A 20,009-nucleotide genomic window follows, 5' to 3' on the forward strand; every position below is an offset into this window, starting at 1 on the left:
AGCGTAATTGGTATATGTGACACCCAGTTGATCAAGTATGTCGAAGAGAGGCTTCGTAAAGACATTGTACAGCGTAGGGGAGACACATGAGCCTTGTGGCACCCCACAGATTACTGGGGATGGTTCAGCAGAGGCTGTTGGAGAGAAGACCCTCATAGTTCTGTTAGCAAGGAAGCATCTAATCCATAATGTGGCTGAGTCCGAGAAGTGTGCAGCTGTTTTCAGGTGGTGGCAGAGAGTTTGGTGATTGACCAAATCAAAAGCTGCTGAAAGGTCGAATAAAAGTAAGAGGGATAGTTTACCCTTAACTTTTATGTCTCTTATGTATTGGATTTGTGTTGGGTCAATCAGGGCACTTTCCATACCGTGTCTGGGTCTGAAACCTGATTACCGGAGTCCTAGAAGCTTGTTAGTTTCAAGATAAGCCTGTATTTGGAGATAGGCAGCTCGGTCTAGTATTTTTAATAAGAAGGGCACTGTTGTGATGGGCCCGTAGTCAGATGGGTTCCCAGGGTCAAGTGTGGGTTTTTTGATTAGGGGAATGACCCAAGCGTCCTTTACGTTGTCAGGTACCGTTCCAGTTTTGAAAGAAGCATTAATGAGGTTGGTGATGAAGGGAGCGAGATTTTGTGCAGCTGCTTTAATAACAGTTGTAGGACATAAATCACCTTGACAGTTGGAAGGTTTAAGCTTCCTGATGATATTTTCCACTTCCCATGTTGACAAAGGAGAAAGCTAAATGGTTTGGTCTCGGGTTCTAAATGTAGGTTGCATTTTTTTGGTGTTAATTTTTGTTTGCAACATTGATATTTTATCGAGGAGGGCCTTCTGAATGTTAGTGCACCATAGTGCATTTGTAATACAATTATCTTAAGGGGCAATAGGAGATTCCAGTTCTTTGAGTATCTTAAACAGTTTTTTAGTATTGGATTCAGCTTGTGTGATACGTTTATTATAAGTATCTTTTTTAGCGAGGATAATGGCTTCTTTGTAGTTGGACGAGGCGATGGTCAGTGAGCATTTATTGGCTCAAGACGGGCAGTTTTTCCAGTGTGCCTCATCATTTCGTTTGGCTTTGCGCAACTCACGTAGGTGTGGTGTAAACCAGGAGTTGAGGTGGTGTCAGGGTTTAGGTTTGCGCAACTTTAAAGGGGCAATAGTATTTAATGCTTATAGTATTGAGTGGTTGTAAATATCAACTGTGGGGCCCGAGGACGAGGATATGTTGTTGAGGAGGGGAAGAATAATTGGGAGGAGGTTGTCAGTGGTGATGTCTTTCTTGTTCCGACTGTGGATCTCTGGGGCAATGATTGGACTAGGGTAGTTAGGTGTGCCTTTGATAGAGAAGGTAATTTTGTGGTGATCTGACCAGATGCAGGGTGAAACAGATGTTAGATTGATGTTGCAGTTTAGGTCGCCAAGCCAATCAAGGGTTCTACCTTTGATGTGTGTAGGCTCGTGAATATGGTGAGTGTAGCCAAGATCAGATAAAGTACTGACTACGTCAGAGGCATTGGAATCCAGAGAGTCTTTGAAGCCAAGATTAAAATCTCAATGTGACACAATGTCCTCAGAGAAATTAGAAATGGGTCTAGGTGGTCGATATGTAAGATGCACTGTTGCTGTGTGGTTGGGTGATAGAGGCAATTTAATCGATAATGTTTCAGCGGAAGGGATTTGATGGTTAGGAATGGCTCTAATATCAATAGTATTCTTAAATATGAAGGCGATGCCACCTCCTTTTGCATGGTTAGTGTTTCTATCGCATCTGATGATGGAGTAGTTGTCTGGAATGGCCAAGGCCAGGGATGGGCCTGATGCAGCATGTAGCCATGTTTCTGTGACAGCAAGGAGGTCAAGTTTTTCAGTGGTTATGAAGTCTGCAATGTCCAAAGTATGGGCTGGGAGGGATCTGGCATTGATCAAGGCTGCCTTGATAAGGGTGTTTTTAGAGGTGGAATTCTGCGTATGGGGGTGAGTGTTAGATGTGTTGATGACAGAGTTAGGGCCTACGTTGTAGGCAGTATTTGTGGGATTGCTGTTGGGTGGTGAGTGTTTACTGTTCTTGAGTGGGTGTAGAGGGTGGGTTTTAGAACGTAGTCTAGATCCTAATCTTAGGTTTCTGATGGTAGTAATGGGATGATAGTGATGCAGTTTAGCATAGGCATGGTTACTGTTAGTGATGGTGTGATATGGGGGGTACTCTGTTGTTAGTCGATAGGGATAGGTTGATTAGGTGTTGGTTTGGTAGTAAAATGTTGAAGCCTGAGGGCTGGGTCATTCAGGTAAGGGTTGGCAACAACCATGGTGTCAGTACTGAGTCAGGACGTATGCGTGCTAGCTATTTCACAGGTAGTGAGAAGGGTGTGAAGCCCGCTGTGTATGGTGCAAGTGATTGGGAGCTTGTTGCAATGGTTGGAACTGAACCAGGTACTGAGGTGCAGTATTGGGTAGAAAGTGATCAAGAGCCTAAGCATAGTGGTATGTCTAATCTGTAAAGGCACAATCAGATCTGGGCAAATATAATAAAGCAACAGGCTAGCTAGTATCTGGTAAGATCGGCAGCTAGGATGGTATACACTAGCAGTGGTTGAGAAGGCGCATATACATAGCTAATTAAGAGAGATCAAGGTGTACGGATGGAAAGCAGAGGAAGACAGTGTAAATATGTAAACGTCTAATTTATAAACCGTAACAACAGGTCAAGTGGAGCGACGGTAATTTAGCATAAACAAGTGCAACGTAGTGCAAGTCAGTGGCCCCACTAGGTGTGAGGTTAGACAAGCAGGCATTAGAGAGGAAGATTGATACATAGGATAGATTAATACAGGGGGTCACAATGCAATGCGAGAGCGCGATATGAGGCATAGATGCAGCCAATGCATATTGTTTACTGTATTGTACCAAATCAGGGTGAGGGGGCAACTAGGGTATAGTCACAGTGTTTAAGCTGCCTCATAATACAATGACATTAATATGCATACAAAGAATGAAATACATAGACGTGTTTGCATGGAAATACAGGCAGGTATTGATAACTAATGAGGTGAGCCTTTACAAAATGCAGCGACTAGACAATAATGCGGCAAAGGTTACATCAGTAACACGCTATGCAGAGCGTGACGACATTGGGGGTGTAGATAAGCAGTGTGTAATACGATCAGAAATGTGCGTGAAGGCGACCAGCTATGGAGCCTTGGGCACAGAACACAGTACAGAGATCAGAACTCCCTCCTTCTCTGCCTTTCCCCTTTTTTCTGCTGACGAGGTCTCCAGACAAGTCCGATCTATGAAAGTCTCGTCTAAACAGGTTCACCACTGTTCCTCCAAAACTATCAAGGACCACATCGACTCCCTGGCTCCCGCCCTTGCTGACTTTTGCAACCACTCCTTCGCCTCTGGTGTCTTCCCATCCCCCCTCAAGCACTCCCTTGTGCACCCTGTTCTTAAGAAACCCTCTTCCGACCCCTCCTGCCCGGCTAACTACCGCCCAATCTCCATCACTCCCTTCCTGGGCAAGCTCCTGGAGAAACTGGCCATCTCCCAGCTTAACCTCCATGCTGAATCTGTTGGTAGCCTTCATGACCATCAGTCTGGCTTCAGAGCTGCCAGAAGCACGGAAACTGCTCTCCTGAACATCTGTGAAGACTTGCTTTCCAACCTTGACTCTAACATTCCTTGTGTTCTCATTTTGCTCGATCTCTCTTCTGTCTTTGATACTGTCAACCATGCCATCCTGCTCAACCGTCTCCGTGATAACCTGGGTATCACTGGTCAGGCTCTGGCGTGGCTGACTTCTTTCCTTTCCAATCGACCCTCCCAGGTTCAACTTGGGTCCTTCCTCTCTGACGTCTTCTTCTCCACCTGTGGTGTTCCCCAGGGATCTAATCTCTCTCCCTGGCTTTTCAACCAGTATCTGTCACTCCTTGCCCACTGCATCGCCGCCCTCTGCCCCAACTTTCAGTGTTATGCGGACGATACCCAGCTCATTTTCAGGCTACCCTCGGCCTCCTCCTCTCCTTCCCTCATCTCTGACTGTTTGCTGCTATCCAGGAATGGTGTGCCGCCAATGATCTCTGCCTTAATGCCAGTAAGACTGAGATTCTACTCATCGGCACACCCACTCCCTCCTTCCCTGCAGCTCTCTGGCCGGCCTCTCTTGGCCCTCTTCCTGCTCCTATCTGCAAGGCTAAAAACCTCGGGGTCATCTTTGACTCTACACTCTCCTTCTCTCCTCACATATCTGACGTCTCTAAGAAGTCACACTACCAGCTGCACCTCCTCAGAGGTATTCTTCCCTTCCTCTCCTTCCCCCAGAAGCTCGCTGTCTCCCGAGCCCTGGTTCTCTGAAAGCTGGACTACTGTAACAGCCTCTATCTTAATCTGCCTGCCTCCACTCTCCGCCCTCTGCAACTCATCCAGAACAGAACTGCGAGACTTGTCCTTGGCCTCAAGCCCAGGGACCGTATCTCTCCAGGACTGAAATCTCTACAGTGGCTGCGAGGATTAAGTTCAAAACCCTCTGCATTATCCACAAGGCCTTCTGGGGCCTGGGGCCAAAATACCTTCAACTCTCTCTTCCTAAATATCTTCCTTCCCGAGCCCTTCGCTCATCCGTCTCCAACTCCCTCAGGGTCAGCCGCTTCTCAAAGCAACGAGCTGGGGGTAGATCTCTCCCCGCGGCAGGGGCCTCCCTCTGGAACAGCCTTCCTGCCTCCCTGAAACTTGAGGAGAACCATCTCCGGTTCCGGAAGCACCTCAAAACCTTCCTCTTTGCTTCTACTTTCTCTGTCCCTCTCCCCTGCTAAATTCTACACTGAAATTGCACTGAATCTGCAACTGGGCCACTCTCACCGACCCCGGTCCTGGGCCCAGCCACTCCCCACTTGCACTGCCTCCCTGGCAACCTCTGCACTGCGGGACTGTCTCTGTATCCCTACAGCCCCCCCTTCCCAGCACTTGTCTGCACTTACCTTGCACTTGCCACCAGCTGGCCCTATTTATTTATTTATGTATTTTTTATTCTACTTACTTGTACTGCACTTCCCCCTCCCCTTCCCCTTGCACTTTTCCCTTCCCCTGCACTTGCGCGGTCTGAATGATACCTGGCCTAGTAGGATCGTTGTCTGTCTTCCCCTTGTTCCCACCTCCCTGCCTCGTCGCGCCTTGAAACACTTGTGTATAGGCGCGTTACAAATGCCATATCATATCATATCATATCATATCATAGGAAGGGCAGAATACACAGAGTAAGTTCCGGGAAGGTGAGAGTGTCAATAGTTGCTTCTATGCAGCTTACCAGAATGTTTGTAGTCAACTCACGATGAGGAGGGACAAGAACTGAGATGGGCAGGGGTTCTGGCCCTGGACAATGGCGTCATTGGACAGGCACAGGACAGACAAGGTCCTTAGAACGAGGTCCTTCAAACGGTGGGACAGCTCTCGCCTACCGGTTCGGGTTGGTCAGATAAGGATCTGAGTTAGCCAATCAGGCTGCAAGAGTCTGAAATGGTGTTGCTCAGAGCTAGGAAGCAGCTCACAAAGATGGGGCGGCCATCTTGACGTGGTGGAATGGCGCGTGTGTAGCAATGGTGGCAGTGCCTACACGGCTATGGAAATGAAGTAGTGGGTGCAGTCCCAGCAGATAGATAGGGACCAAATCAAAAGCTGCATCACAAATACCATTTAGGTGCTTGCGTAGAAATAGCGTAGGTATAGCCCAGTGGCTTACCTACTGCTCAGCATGTACTCTGCATGCTCTGCAAGCCTCCAGTTGATGACACTGCTCCAGCAGTGAGGAGGAGCTCCTGCTCCTCGAGTAATGGAAGGCTGTGGATTCATATGCAGACCCTCCCTCCTTCCCCTCTTTTGTTCTTCGTGCTTCCTACTGCCCCTTTACATGCACAACCAAATCTGAAGATGGCCACCAGGGGTGAAGCTAAGGAGGACCTATGTCATTGGCTGGGGCAGTATGACGCAAAACTACAGTAATAGGCTATGTAAGCGACAAGCAGTTTTTTAGCTTAACGCTGTACTTCTTTATATTACCGAGGATTCCCAGCTTGACGACAGGGAATATTCATAGCATGTGAATCCATGTAAGACCCATGCTGGAGAAAAAGAGTTACAGGTAAGTAACTTGTACCTTTTCACTCATCTGACTACGGGCTTCTCTTTTTCTATTATTCCTCCTACAGTTCTCTCCCCTTCTGCTCCCCACACCGTTTTCCATTGCGATCTATGTCACTTTAACACTTTACTATTTAACTGTAATATTTCTCCTTCGCTTTCATCTCTACATGAACTTGCTTCGTCCTCTGTGAATTCTGCCTTCGCTTTCCTCTTGTCAGCCATTTCTACCATTCTTGATTCTCTTTACCCTGCTTCCCTGTAAATTCCTACTTTACAAACCCCCTCAACCTTGGATAACTTCTTCACTTTGTTCACTACAACAATCCCTTTGCTGTGCTGAATGCCGCTGGTGAAAACAAGAAATTACAGATATGACAAGCCCACAGGCTACTAAAGACAAAAAAATGCGCCAAAATGTATGAGATTTTGAGGATATATCAAGACGAAGTAAAATTACGCAAATTTAGGAAATACTTTCGGGACTAAAAAGATTACTGAGAGGATCGAGTTTACACTTTTCAGACAAAACCTGATGATATTTCCAGAAAATCAAGAGAGAGTACACCAAACACATCAGTGGGCAGCTCAAACATAGATTCAGATGGAGACACGACCACTAATATGGGAGGACCCACATTAGACCAGGAGACAGATAAACACAGGGGAGTTTTTTTTAGAACAAATATGAAGCTACTGAAAAGGAACACAACACAATATTAAGCAAGTAAGGTGCCACCCGTACAAAATACTACAACATGGAACACCACAGCAGGGGCAGGTGGGGGGCAGGAAGGGGGCAGGAGAAAGCTCTGAAGGGCGCATCGGCCAAAAAGGAATTCTAACAAGATCCGGTTCGAGGAAACAGTTAGGGAAATGACCAGAAGGCAATTTGGTGGTCAATCTGTCAGACAGAGAATTTACAAAGGCAGAGGAAGAAGTCTTAAACAAGGGACTATCATTTGTCCCTTCTATAGGGAGAGATTATACCAACTTCCAGATAGACATTTTCAAATTCATTAGAATATTGAAATTAAAGAAATGTTTTGCATCCCAAGTTAAAACATTTATACCCAGAGTAGTACAGGATCCTGTAAGTCTACTTAGCATAGGGGACATTGAAAATACACATCTGCTAATGTCACTAGAATCGGAGACAAATCTTTTGCATGAAGATATTTGCACAGATCTAGAGGTACTTGCAAGACATTTAAAAATAGAGGAACTCAAACCTAAATCTAAGTTCACTCGACAACTTGGCTATCAAGAGTATGATAGAGACATTCCATCAAGCTGTCACCAATGACATATACTTGCATTTAGATAAGAATTGCAAAAAGACCAGAGGAATCAGGGGCAATCTGAGCAGAGAAGAACAAATAGCACTAGAGAGGCTTGCCTGTCAAAAAGATTTAGTGATCAAAGAGGCAGATCAGGGTGGAAATGTTGTAGTCATGAACCCCAGGGTGCTACAACAAATTGACAGTGAATACTACTAAAACCATTATAAATAAACTGCATTGATTGATGCAAGAGTGGCATGGGAAGGGTCTTCTGACAGATGAGATGTTCCTCAGCATAACTAACCCAACCATACCAACGAAAGGATTAGAGTAGAAGGACACATGAGTATCTTTGGACAGTAGATAATTGTTGTATCACACAGCGTGGGTATTTGTACCCAGCAATAGTTGCCTTGAAGACGACCAAGTGCCGAAACACTTGTCAGCTGTCATCAGGATAATACATCTATAGCACAAACATTTGATTTAGCAAATTACTGCATTACACATGAGAACTGATTTTTCTGTGGTTAAGCGCAATTCGCCAGCACAACCCTAACGATTGTACACTTTGGAAGGACAGGTTAAGGGGAATACCTACCAGTGCTGTTGTGTGCAGCTAACCACTCAAAAATAGTTGACGGCCAGAGCACACCAAGTAATGGTTATACCCCTATACAATCTTTAGCTGGTGAAAACTAGTCTCTTTTTTCCTCCATTCATACTACTTTGATTTTGCCTTACTTAAATCCAAACAGTATTCTACTAATCTCTTGGATTCTTCGTCTTCTCACCCATGTCCAGACTTTAACTTGTATTGTCTCTCCGCCCTTCCTAATCCTGCCACCACTACTTCTCTTTCAGTCGGCATCTGACTTAGCTAACTTACTTTTCTACTGAACTTGATCTGCTCCACTGTTCTATTTCTGCCTCTCCTACTCTACCAGCTCCTACTTTGTCTCCAACTTCATCTCTCTCATTCTCCTCTTTCCTTCCTATTACTGATGCTGATATGGCTGTCTTCCTTTCTAAGGCCCATCCCACTTCTGCTCCCACTGATCCTCTTCCCTCTCTCTTAATTCCGAAAGTTTACCCTCTGCTTCTTCCATATCTTACTTCTCTTTTTAATGCCTCTCTCCAATGTTCAGACTTTCCTTCAATTTTTAAGCATGCTACGATTCTTCCAATTCTTAAAAACCTTCACTTGACCCTTCTTTTACTTCTTAACTCCTCACAATTTCTGTCCTTCTGTAGCTTACTAAGCTGTTTGAGCGCGTTGTCTATTTCAGGTTTCTTCAAATATTAACTCTAACTCTCTTTTTCCGCTTTATCAATCTGATTTTCGGCCCCGTCACTCCACTGAGACTGCTCTTCTTTCCATTATGAACTCTCTTCTCTCAGCAGCTCTCAACACTACTCCCTACTGGTACTTTTAGATCTATTGGCTGCATTTGATACAGTCAATCACTCTCTTCTTCTTTCTCTTAACTCTTTTGGGTTCATAAACTCTGGTCTTCTTTGGTTCCGCTCATATCTTTCCAACCGCACATACTCTGTTTCTTGGAGTGGTGTTTCTTCACCTACCTTTCCTCTATGTCATGGCGTACCCCAAGTCTCAGTCTTGGGCCCCTTCTTGTTCTCTTTATACACATTTTGCTTCTATAATCTTTGTTCGGTCTTTCACATAACTTTTACGTGGACAACACTAAACTATTCCTGTCCTTCTCTGCTTTCACTCCTGCCATTCAAGAGACCATCTCTTCTTGTCTGCTCGCTATTGTGATAAACCTGAAGGTGTCTCACCCGCTAGTCCCCGGGGATCTATCATCGCTTTTGGATCCAGTTCCTCGGGTTGGACTAGTGCGGGAGGATCACCTGGATGGGGGTCTTCGGGAAGTGAGAGTGGGACACCGGATGGCGAGACGCAGTAATCCCGACCCTGTAAGACCTTTACCCCATCCTACCAGGTAGGATACATAGGGACTCAACCCTCCCACCCCCCTTTTCTGACACAAACACTTTCTTACGGACAACTCACTGTGAGCGAAAACGGATTAACACCGAACCGTATACCGGACATGTCCCACTACAATGGCCAGGCAGGATCAGGCAATTACTGATCATTACATACACCTGACTTCCATCACACTTCCCCACATGGATAAAAGGCGGAGCAATAAAGCACACTTTGAGAAAGGCAAAGCACACAAGGAAGCAGCAGTTCCAAGATGGCAATTTTAATACAAGGTGGAAGACCCAAGAGGACTGCAAAGAGGGAAGTACCCTTGACTTTTTCATTGAAAGACCGGATCTTTCATGAGCCTTCAAGAATAGGAAACTTAAGACCTGGAATTAAAGCTAAAGAATCCTGCATTGTGTGTTAGAGTAAACCGGGGCTCTCCTGGGTCGATGGTCAAGCCGATAAGCGTTTCCAGCCATGGTATTGTCCTTGGCTCCTACAACAAAGCTGCACCAGTGAAGTCAGCACAGCCGGTGAGTTGGGGAAACAGATACCAGACCAGTCTGTGTGGAAACTAAGGTTGCAAGCAGCAACATTGTATAAAGATTATTAAGACAGCAGATAAGTGAATGAACTTTGAAGCTTAAATATGATAGATTAGACAGTGGTCAGCATCACATGCGCACTCATTCGAAAGTCTCTGTTAGGTATTGAACCGAAAGGGTGCGAACATTAAAAGAGGATTGTGAAATCAAAGTGGTCCTGCAACTGCTCAAGCCAAACCCTGTGCACATTCGAAAGTCTTCGATACCTGATGTAAAATTGACATTGGTCCAAGCCCAGTTAAGGGAGACTATTTGTGTTGAAGGGATCCAAGCCGGCTGAGGGGGATCTGGGGTGAACCGCAAGTCACACGAAAACCTGCGAACATTGTGCGATAAAGTGAAAGGTGAAACACAGGCTCAAGCCCGACAGAGGGAAGCCTGTGCAGAATTTTATGCTAAAAGGATCTGAGCCCGGCTGAGGGGGTCTGGGGTGGATAGTGACTCGGCCGATGTGACTATTTATGAAAATCTAGCAGGAAAAAGAACTTGTCGTTTATTTGGTTGCATCAGGGCCTTTGAGTGAAGAGCCTTTGAGAAGCAAAGAGACTTAAGTTCTGCAGGCCCTGATGCTGATGAGTGAACTGTAACCTTGTGCTAAAGAAGCCAGGGACTTTGCTTCGCTCGAGTGAACCGCATTATCCCCTGCAGAAAACGTGGGGAAGGGAGGCCAACATACTGTTCTGACTTGAGTGTCGTGTAGACCGATGAGACCTCCGTCCCCAAGTGACGCACAGGGTAACAAATAGAAACCCGCTGTGCGACCCTTGAGGCCACAGGTGAGAGATGTCTTCCCAGATCCACGGAGCCTCTGGAACACCGATGCTGCTGTCAAGAAGGAAGGAGGTTAAGCACCAGGCAATCACAATGCAGCAGGTAAACAAAAGAATCTAAAGTGTCTTACCTATCTGGTGTAAGGGAGACCCAGGTAACCTAGTAGCGAGGTTCGAGGCTCAACAAGATACAGCGGTCCCTGGAGTGGTAGAACCGCAGGTAAGCGTGGATCCGGGTAGGCCACCTGTAAGATAGGGCTTGACTTGGGCGTAGGAGTACAGCAAGATACTCAGGGATGATCCAAAGACAAGTCGATGTGCAGTCCAAAAAATCCGGCAACAGGTAAACAGTTCCAAGCAAAGGTACAAAGGGGTGTCCAAGAGAGTCCAAGATAGAGTTCCGTGGTCGAGGTAGCAAGGAGCAAGTAGTAACGCCAAACAGGGTCCGAAGCCAGCTGAGAAGCAATGATCGTCCTGCCTCTCAGTTCTTTATACTGTGTGTCCCTGGGTCATGTGACGTCTCTGGGTCATGTGACGTCCGCCAAGATCACGTGAGGAACGCCACACTGTATCACATGACCGACGTGATGACGTAACGCCGCCCCTTCTGCGATATAATCTCCAAGGCAGTTGCCAATGCAGGAAAGGTTGTAATCGAGCCCGTACACCAAAGGAGGTACGGTGTTTTCGGTTCTGTGGGTTCACCGAATCCCTTGAGCCTCGAAGCTGGGGTGGAGAAGTTGGGGAAATGTGAGCAGTGTTCTGATGTGGGGAGGCCTGATGTGCCGAGGATCGCCTAACATAGCCCCTCCCCAACGGCCCACGACCCCGTGGGCAGGATGGATGGTCTAAATGGAAACGGGCTACCAAGCGAGGGGCGTTCAGGTCAGAGGCGGAAACCCATGAACGTTCCTCCGGGCCGTAACCCTTCCAATCCACCAGATACTGGATCCCACCCCTAAACCATCTGGAGCCCAAAATGGCCGACACCTCGAAAACATCAGGAGAGGTCAAGGACACTGGCGCAACAGGGGTACGAAGACGGACAGAGTCGGGACAAGGTTTGAGGAGGGAGACATGAAACACAGGATGGATGCGCCAAGAGCTGGGAAGCACTAGACGGAAAGCCACCGGATTCACAACCTTGGATATCACATAAGGACCGACAAAGCGAGGTAGCAACTTCCGACAACCCACTAGGCGAAGATGACGTGAAGACAACCAGACCCTGGAACCCACCACCAGAGGGGGAGCAGCCCGACGTTTGCCATCCACACGGGCCTTCATAGCAGCCTTAGCTTCAGTGAGATGAACCACTGTACTAGCGTGTAAGGCAGAAAGATCCCTAAGACATGTCGTGGCCGCAGGGTTCGCAGAACCAGAAGCATCAGGGACCGGCAAGACCTTGGGATGCTGGCCATAGAGGGCGTAAAAAGGAGAATAACCAGTGGCTGAATGAGCCGCATTATTGTATGCGAACTCTGCAAGCCGTAAAGCGGCCAACCAAGAGGTCTGATGTTGCAATATAAGGCAACGAAGGTATTGTTCCATAGATTGATTCGTCCTTTCGGTCTGTCCATCGGTCTCAGGATGATAGGCCGATGAATACCTGGTATCAATGCCCAATAGCTTCGTCAGGGATCTCCAAAACCGAGAGGTGAACTGTGACCCTCGATCAGATATAATGACCGAAGGAAGGCCGAATAGCATAAACACATGTTCAAAAAACAACTCCGCTAATACAGGAGCCGAAGGGATACCTTTGCAAGGAACAAAACGGGCCATTTTAGTGAACGTGTCCACCACCACCCAGATGGAGTCAAAGCCCTTCGACTTGGGGAGATCAGTAACGAAATCCATCGTCAACGTATGCCAGGGCCTGGGAGGTACCGGAAGCGGAAGCAACAACCCAATCGGTCGACCCCTTTGATGTTTAGCCTGAGCACATACTGCGCATGATCTAACATAACATTCTACATCGCGCATCATAGAAGGCCACCAACACCAACGCTTGAGAAGATCTAGAGTGCGCTCTTGTCCGGGGTGAGCGTTAAAGGGAGCGTCATGAGACCACTCAAGGGCCAGATTACGTGTGTCAGGTGTGGGAAGGAACAGGCGTTCATGTACGAACGGCAGTCCATCAGAATACACTGGGTCCCATTCTCGCAACTGATCAGAATGATTACTAGTCCAGGATCGAACCGAGTCCACCAGTGACAATGAGGGAGTACATAGACAAATCACATGACTCTTTCCGAGAACAGTGTCAGGGAATGTAGGCAATTGGACCCCCCCCGGGGAACGTGACAAGGCATCCGCCTTCCCATGTGCCGTTCCAGGACGGTGCATAATACGGAAGTCAAAAGAGGAAAAGAAAAGATGCCATCGGACCTGTCTGCTATTTATGCATTTCAAAGAGGCCAAATCCTGTAGATTCCGATGATCGGAGTATACTGTGATGGGATGTTTAGCCCCCAGAAGATGATGACGCCAAACACGGAACGCGTCCATGACAGCCAAGAGTTCTTTCTCCGTAACGGTATAATGAGACTCATTACTGGAAAACTTACGGGAGTGGTATGCCACTGGATGTAATTTGCCTGTATTAGGACATGATTGTGACAGTACCGCCCCGAGGGCAAAGGAAGAGGCATCTGCCTCGACTATGAACGGAAGATCAGGATTGGGATGTTGGAGTACCGGTGCGGTAGTAAAGGCGGTTTTCAAAGTATCAAAAGCCTCCTGCTGTTCTCTCTGCCACTGATATGGTACCCGAGGACTAGTCAGGGCCGTGAGTGGGGCTACAATCGTAGAAAAGGAAGAAATGAAACGCCTATAAAAGTTGGCGAATCCTAAAAAGGCCTGCAAGGACTTGAGTGTTTGAGGTACTGGCCAATCTAAGACTGCTTTGACCTTAGACTCGTTCATGGATAACGCCCCAGGGGTGATGTGGAAACCCAAAAACTCAACAGAGGTCTTATGGAACTGACATTTCTCAGGTTTGGCAAATAAGGAATGTGTTCTTAAACGGGTTAATACTTCTCGGACGTGTTTTACATGGTCATCAAGATCACGAGAGAGGATCAGGATGTCGTCCAAATACACAACCATGTACACATCCAGAATATCCCTGAAAATGTCATTCATGAATCGTTGGAACGTGGCCGGAGCGTTACATAAGCCAAAGGGCATGACAAGATATTTGTACAAGCCGTAACGAGTACAGAAAGCAGTTTTCCACTCGTCTCCCTCGCGAACGCGTACTAAATTGTATGCGCCGCGTAGATCGAGTTTAGTAAAAATGGAAGCATGTGTTAAATGATCTAAGAGTGGAGTAATTAACGGGATGGGATATCTATCCTTCTTGGTGATAGCGTTAAGACGCCGATAATCCACACAAGGACGTAGATCCCCCTCCTTCTTGGGTACAAAGAAGATAGGACTAGCCGCTGGTGAAGTGGAGGGGCGGATGTGTCCTAAACGCAGGGCGTTCTGTACATATTCTTTTAACACCAGTTCCTCCGAAGGAGACAAAGAGTAGATCCTGCCCGAAGGAACAGTGGAATCGGGAAGTAATTCGATTGGGCAGTCATATGTTCTATGTGGAGGAAGTACCTCAGACGAGCCTCGATCGAAAACTGATTCGAAAGCCCGATATTCTGGCGGAATCCCAGACATCAACCCCCCAACAGTATGGGACTGTATGACTTCTGAATCGTCAGCGGTCAGTGTGAGTTGTGCTAAGGCTCCCAAGAACCGAGAGGGCATGTCAGGGACTTGATGGACCGGGAGACAATAATTCTGACATATCTCGGACTCAAAGAGTACAGTGCCTGCTTGCCAATTGATCAGGGGATTATGTTCACGTAACCAGGGAATCCCTAGTATGATACCGAATTGAGGTGCGGTGATCAGATCAAAACTTAAGGTTTCTGTGTGTATGTCTTGGATGTTCAACAAGAGGGGTGCAGTTTGTTGTCTAACAGGACCAGAAACCAATGCGGAGCCGTCTACGGCTTGGACATGTTCCGGTCGTGTTTTTACCACTAAAGGTAGATTGAGGGTATGGGCCAAATCAATATCTATGTAATTACCAGTGGCACCGGAATCAATAATGATATTGACTGCATGAAGAAGGCCAGTAGAGGGACATAGAGTAGCCTTTACGGAGATGGGTTGAACACGAGCAAAGGCAAGAGGGATACCCGGAGTAGATGAAGGAACACTCGACCTGTTCTCCGGTTCTAAGGTCGAGCCACCCGAAAAACCTGACTCTTCTTGGGACGTCGAGGACACTTTTTCACGAAATGTCCAATGGTGCCACAATAAAAGCATGCATTATCTACCCTTCTACGTTCCCTCTCAGATGTTGTAATAGGACTGCGTATTCCTCCCACTTGCATAGGTTCTTCAGTACTGGAAGCGGGAGTACTAACAAGAGTAGGAGAGGAAGAGGCCCCCAATTCAGCTCTACGCTCCGATCGTCGTGCATCTACCTGCAGGACGAGATCAACCAATTCCTGATACTGAGTAGGCATAGAAGGGATCACTGCTAGAGCGTCTTTCATGGTGTTACTTAACCCCCTATAAAAGACCACCGCCCGCTTGTTTTCTGGCCATGACGTTTCCGCAACTAGCTGATTGAACCGGGTGATGTAATCTATCAGAGTCCTTTTGCCCTGAGTCAATTCCAACAACTCCAGATCCCTAGACCGTGCCTTGTGTCGGGTATCGAATACTCGGGACATTTCTAGGATCAACAAATCAAAGTCATAAAGAACTGGACTATTGTTCTCTAACAGGGGATTAGCCCAAGCGGCAGCTGTTCCAGCTAAATGGGAAAGGGCGAAGGCGGCCTTAGCAGTGGACGTGGGAAAAGCCAAAGGCCTGCATAAGAAATGTAACTTGCACTGGTTAACAAAGGTTCTGAATCTCTTGGGATCGCCCTGGTAGCGTTCAGGAGCAGCCAGGGGGGAAGGAGTTGGGAGGATTATTGGAGTCGGGACTGTAGAAGTAGCCAAGGGAGGGGGTGTAGTGGAGGAGCTGCCATCTCCAAACTCAGGGTCTGCAGGAAGGGAGTGTTGAACGCTCTGTATGGTGTCCAACCTTTGATGGATCACCGTGTTCGCAGCAGCCATATCTGCCCTTAATATTGTAATTGCCTGAACTAAAGCAGTTATGGGTTCGTCCGTGGATCCCTGCATCGTCTAACACGACTATACGGCTTCTCAGTCTGTTCTGACTTGAGTGTCGTGTGGACCGATGAGACCTCCGTCCCCAAGTGATGCACAGGGTAACAAATAGAAACCCGCTGTGCGACCCTTGAGGCCACAGGTGAGAGATGTCTTCCCAGATCCACGGAGCCTCTGGAACACCGATGCTGCTGTCAAGAAGGAAGGAGGTTAAGCACCAGGCAATCACAATGCAGCAGGTAAACAAAAGAATCTAAAGTGTCTTACCTATCTGGTGTAAGGGAGACCCAGGTAACCTAGTAGGGAGGTTCGAGGCTCAACAAGATACAGCGGTCCCTGGAGTGGTAGAACCGCAGGTAAGCGTGGATCCGGGTAGGCCACCTGTAAGATAGGGCTTGACTTGGGCGTAGGAGTACAGCAAGATACTCAGGGATGATCCAAAGACAAGTCGATGTGCAGTCCAAAAAATCCGGCAACAGGTAAACAGTTCCAAGCAAAGGTACAAAGGGGTGTCCAAGAGAGTCCAAGATAGAGTTCCGTGGTCGAGGTAGCAAGGAGCAAGTAGTAACGCCAAACAGGGTCCGAAGCCAGCTGAGAAGCAATGATCGTCCTGCCTCTCAGTTCTTTATACTGTGTGTCCCTGGGTCATGTGACGTCTCTGGGTCATGTGACGTCCGCCAAGATCACGTGAGGAACGCCACACTGTATCACATGACCGACGTGATGACGTAACGCCGCCCCTTCTGCGATATAATCTCCAAGGCAGTTGCCAATGCAGGAAAGGTTGTAATCGAGCCCGTACACCAAAGGAGGTACGGTGTTTTCGGTTCTGTGGGTTCACCGAATCCCTTGAGCCTCGAAGCTGGGGTGGAGAAGTTGGGGAAATGTGAGCAGTGTTCTGATGTGGGGAGGCCTGATGTGCCGAGGATCGCCTCACACATACTGAGCAACCGACCTATCATTTTGAACATTGTTTCCCACACTATTTATATTTAGAGGTAAGGATTGGCAATAGGTTTTTTAGTATAGGCCATTTTATTTAGACAAGGACCACTAGGGCTGCGTTATTATTATTTGATGGTTGTAGCTTGCTCCCATTTAGATTTAGATAGATGTTTATCATACCCTTCTTGAAGTTCAATAAACACCCTTGAACTGTGGTCACTTGTGTCTGTCTTACTGTTGATGTCATGCCTTCCTTACATGGTCCAGTCTTGGATGACCAACCATTACCTTCACCTAAATCCCTCTACGACTGAGGTCTTATTTCCTACTACGATCTCCTCCTCTCTCCCTCCCCGGCTACCTTTTCGACCTAATTCTCTCTCTATTTCCCCATCTGCGTGCAATCTTGGATTGTACTTTGACTCTTCTCTCAACTTCTACTCTATTTTCACCTTTTTAATATTCGTAAAGCCAGACCTTTTCTCTTTTCTTCTTTTTTTTTACATTTCTTTTTTTAAAGTGTTTTACAGTTTACAAGAAACTTTTACACTCTACTAAAATAGAGATAATACAGAAATAATCAAAATGACTAATAAACGGCAGAATAAATTAGCAAGATGTCAAAGCAATTATTAGAGTTTCATTTGAAGTGGTTGTGAGCCTTTCCCACAGATCAATAGACCAGACACGAGCAGTCAAGTGTAAGAGGGCCCCCAGATGGTTAATTCTCTGCTGCAGGAATGAGGGGCACTCTAACACTAGATGGAATGATGATTCGGTTATTCTAAACCACACATCCAGCATCTCCATAGGCCCAGTTTGGGCCCCATGACTTCTAAGGTGGATAAGGCATTTAGTCCAAATTAAAAATAAAGGCCCCGATGTTTTTTCGATGGAAGCATTGATAGATAGGATCTCAATTTAGACAGTGGACAAATAAATGGTGGTTATCTTTATATAATGCCAGTCTATTTAAATCTTTGTTATCTTGAATTCTTTCCCATGTGTTGATTTTTCTTTTTTCCACATAATCACTCTCTGAGGAATCCAGCAAAATCATATCAGTAAAATGTATGCATTTTCGATGAACCTAGCTAGTGATGAGGAATGAGGCAAACTGCCCTTCAAAGGGTTCTTCAAATAGGAACACAGCGAGGTTCACTCAGCCCCCATAATTTTTAGGTGCAGAGACGGACATCTTTTTATATATTGGGCCCACCAAGAAGTGAGGCCCTGTTCTAATTTAATAGCACTGATAGGTGCAGATTTGGGTAGGCCTAAAACAGTCTTCCAAATTTTCCCTTCCAGTCTATCAAAAATGGATCTGTCCCAACAAGGCATTAATTCACAACCATACAAGATAATAGCAATAACATTGAGTTTGTACAGTTCAGTCAATGGCAATAAAGAGAAGGCACAAAGCTTACTCCGAAGGGCCTTCATATGGGCGATACTAGGCCCAAGTTTCGTAATCATTCTTTCCCTTTGAAGCTGAAATTGTGTTTTTGGGGAGATCAGAAAGCCAAGATCGATTATTGCGGGGAACTGCTCTAATTTTGGTCTGATTTAAAGTCCAGGAGTAAGACTTGGGCCTTCGCCTTGTGGAGTAAGATAACACATGATTTCTGGGGGTTAATTCTCAGAACGATTTCTCTCATGTACCTGTTTATCCCATCCAGAAGTCTTTGAAGCCCTGCAGGGGTGTAGTCCATTAACAGAAGGTCATCCGCATAAGAGATGATGTTTACTCTTAGATCGCACCATTTAGGCGCAAGCCACCCCTCCTCCCCATAAGAGAGACTCCATCCATAGATCTGCCAGGAAGAGATTAAAGAGGATGAGCCTGAGAATACAACCCTGGCGGACCCCTCTTGTAACTGATTGGTCTTGATAAATTACCATGGGTATTTAGTCTCCCCCCTGAATAAAAATGTTCAAAAAGGTATTCAGACCAAGTTTTTTCAGACGCACAACATACTTGTAAGGCAGATTGTTTAATTATTCGCCATGAAGCGCCCACATCCTTATTTACCAATTTACTGAACAATTTCTTGTTTTCTTCAATGTACAGATTCAGTCTGTGGTTCTTACGCCACCGAGAAAACGCCACTCTAATCATTTTGTTTCTCCTTGACAAGGGCGTCCGATGAAATTTTATAACAAGATAATTGCTTAAGGGCTCTCCTTTTATCCCTTTTCTTCTCGTTAACAATGACTTCTTTGTGAGTAGGAGTGAGGAAGAAAGAAAGAGCATTTCGATCCTGGCCCGTTCCACCCAGATGGTTAAGTAGGTAACTAAAAACGCTGGGGCATGCATTCACATCTTTCTCAAGTTCGGAGAGCCCAGCCCACCAAGCATTACGTCTATTGTTGTCACTGGTCAGGTTCCTCTTGATCATAGGCTTAGTACCAGATACAAATAGATTTACAGGTCAGATTTATCACATGAGGAACACCCATTAATAAAGTTAATGAGACCAGTGAATGATCACTACAACTGGTTTTAATAATCGCAAACAAGTTAATGCTTCCGTGATCTACTTTGGAGAGGAATAAGTAATCGATAATTGATTCAGCCCCAAGGTTACGCCAGGTAGGTATTTTAGCCCAGCGACCATCAAAGAGCAGGATTGTTTGGTTAAACCTCCATCGTGAGAAAAAAGATGACCAGGCCCTACCATTCAAGGCTTGAGGCCCCCTGTTGCTAGAGTGGGGAACTAGGATTGTTGAAGGATTTATAGCTGCCTAAAGGTTGTTGTCTTCGATGTTGACGGCACAGGCACAGTTGAAGTCGCCCCCTACCAAGACTGGTGCTAAGTGGTGAAGCTTTCCAGATTTTATTATCGGGATATCTAATTCCTCTAACACAACTCCCAATGAAGAATAGATTAAAGTAGACGTTAATAATCAACAAGTGCATATGGGCCGGACCAGATTTATCAATCAATTCTGTTGCTAATAAAGGCACAGATTTACAACACCAATTCTTGGACGAGCGACCACAACTAGTTCTGATAGCGGGCAACAACCCTCCTTTGGGGCGCCCTTGTGTTCCCTTTGTAGCTGGTTTACAATTAACCATTCTGCCATCTAACCCCTGCTTTTCTAAAAGCCAGGTTTCTTGA

General features: G+C 46.4%; 1 protein-coding gene across 1 annotated transcript in view; it reads left to right on the top strand.

Moving 5' to 3' along the window:
- Nucleotides 1-20,009, top strand: part of MLXIP (MLX interacting protein) — a 1,610,055-nt gene that overhangs the window by 862,754 nt on the left and 727,292 nt on the right. The gene's annotated exons all lie outside the window — the stretch shown is intronic.

This window comes from Ambystoma mexicanum, chromosome 10 (assembly GCF_040938575.1).
Source record: "Ambystoma mexicanum isolate Mex_15411 chromosome 10, UKY_AmexF1_1, whole genome shotgun sequence".
In the NCBI taxonomy this organism is placed as follows: domain Eukaryota; kingdom Metazoa; phylum Chordata; class Amphibia; order Caudata; family Ambystomatidae; genus Ambystoma; species Ambystoma mexicanum.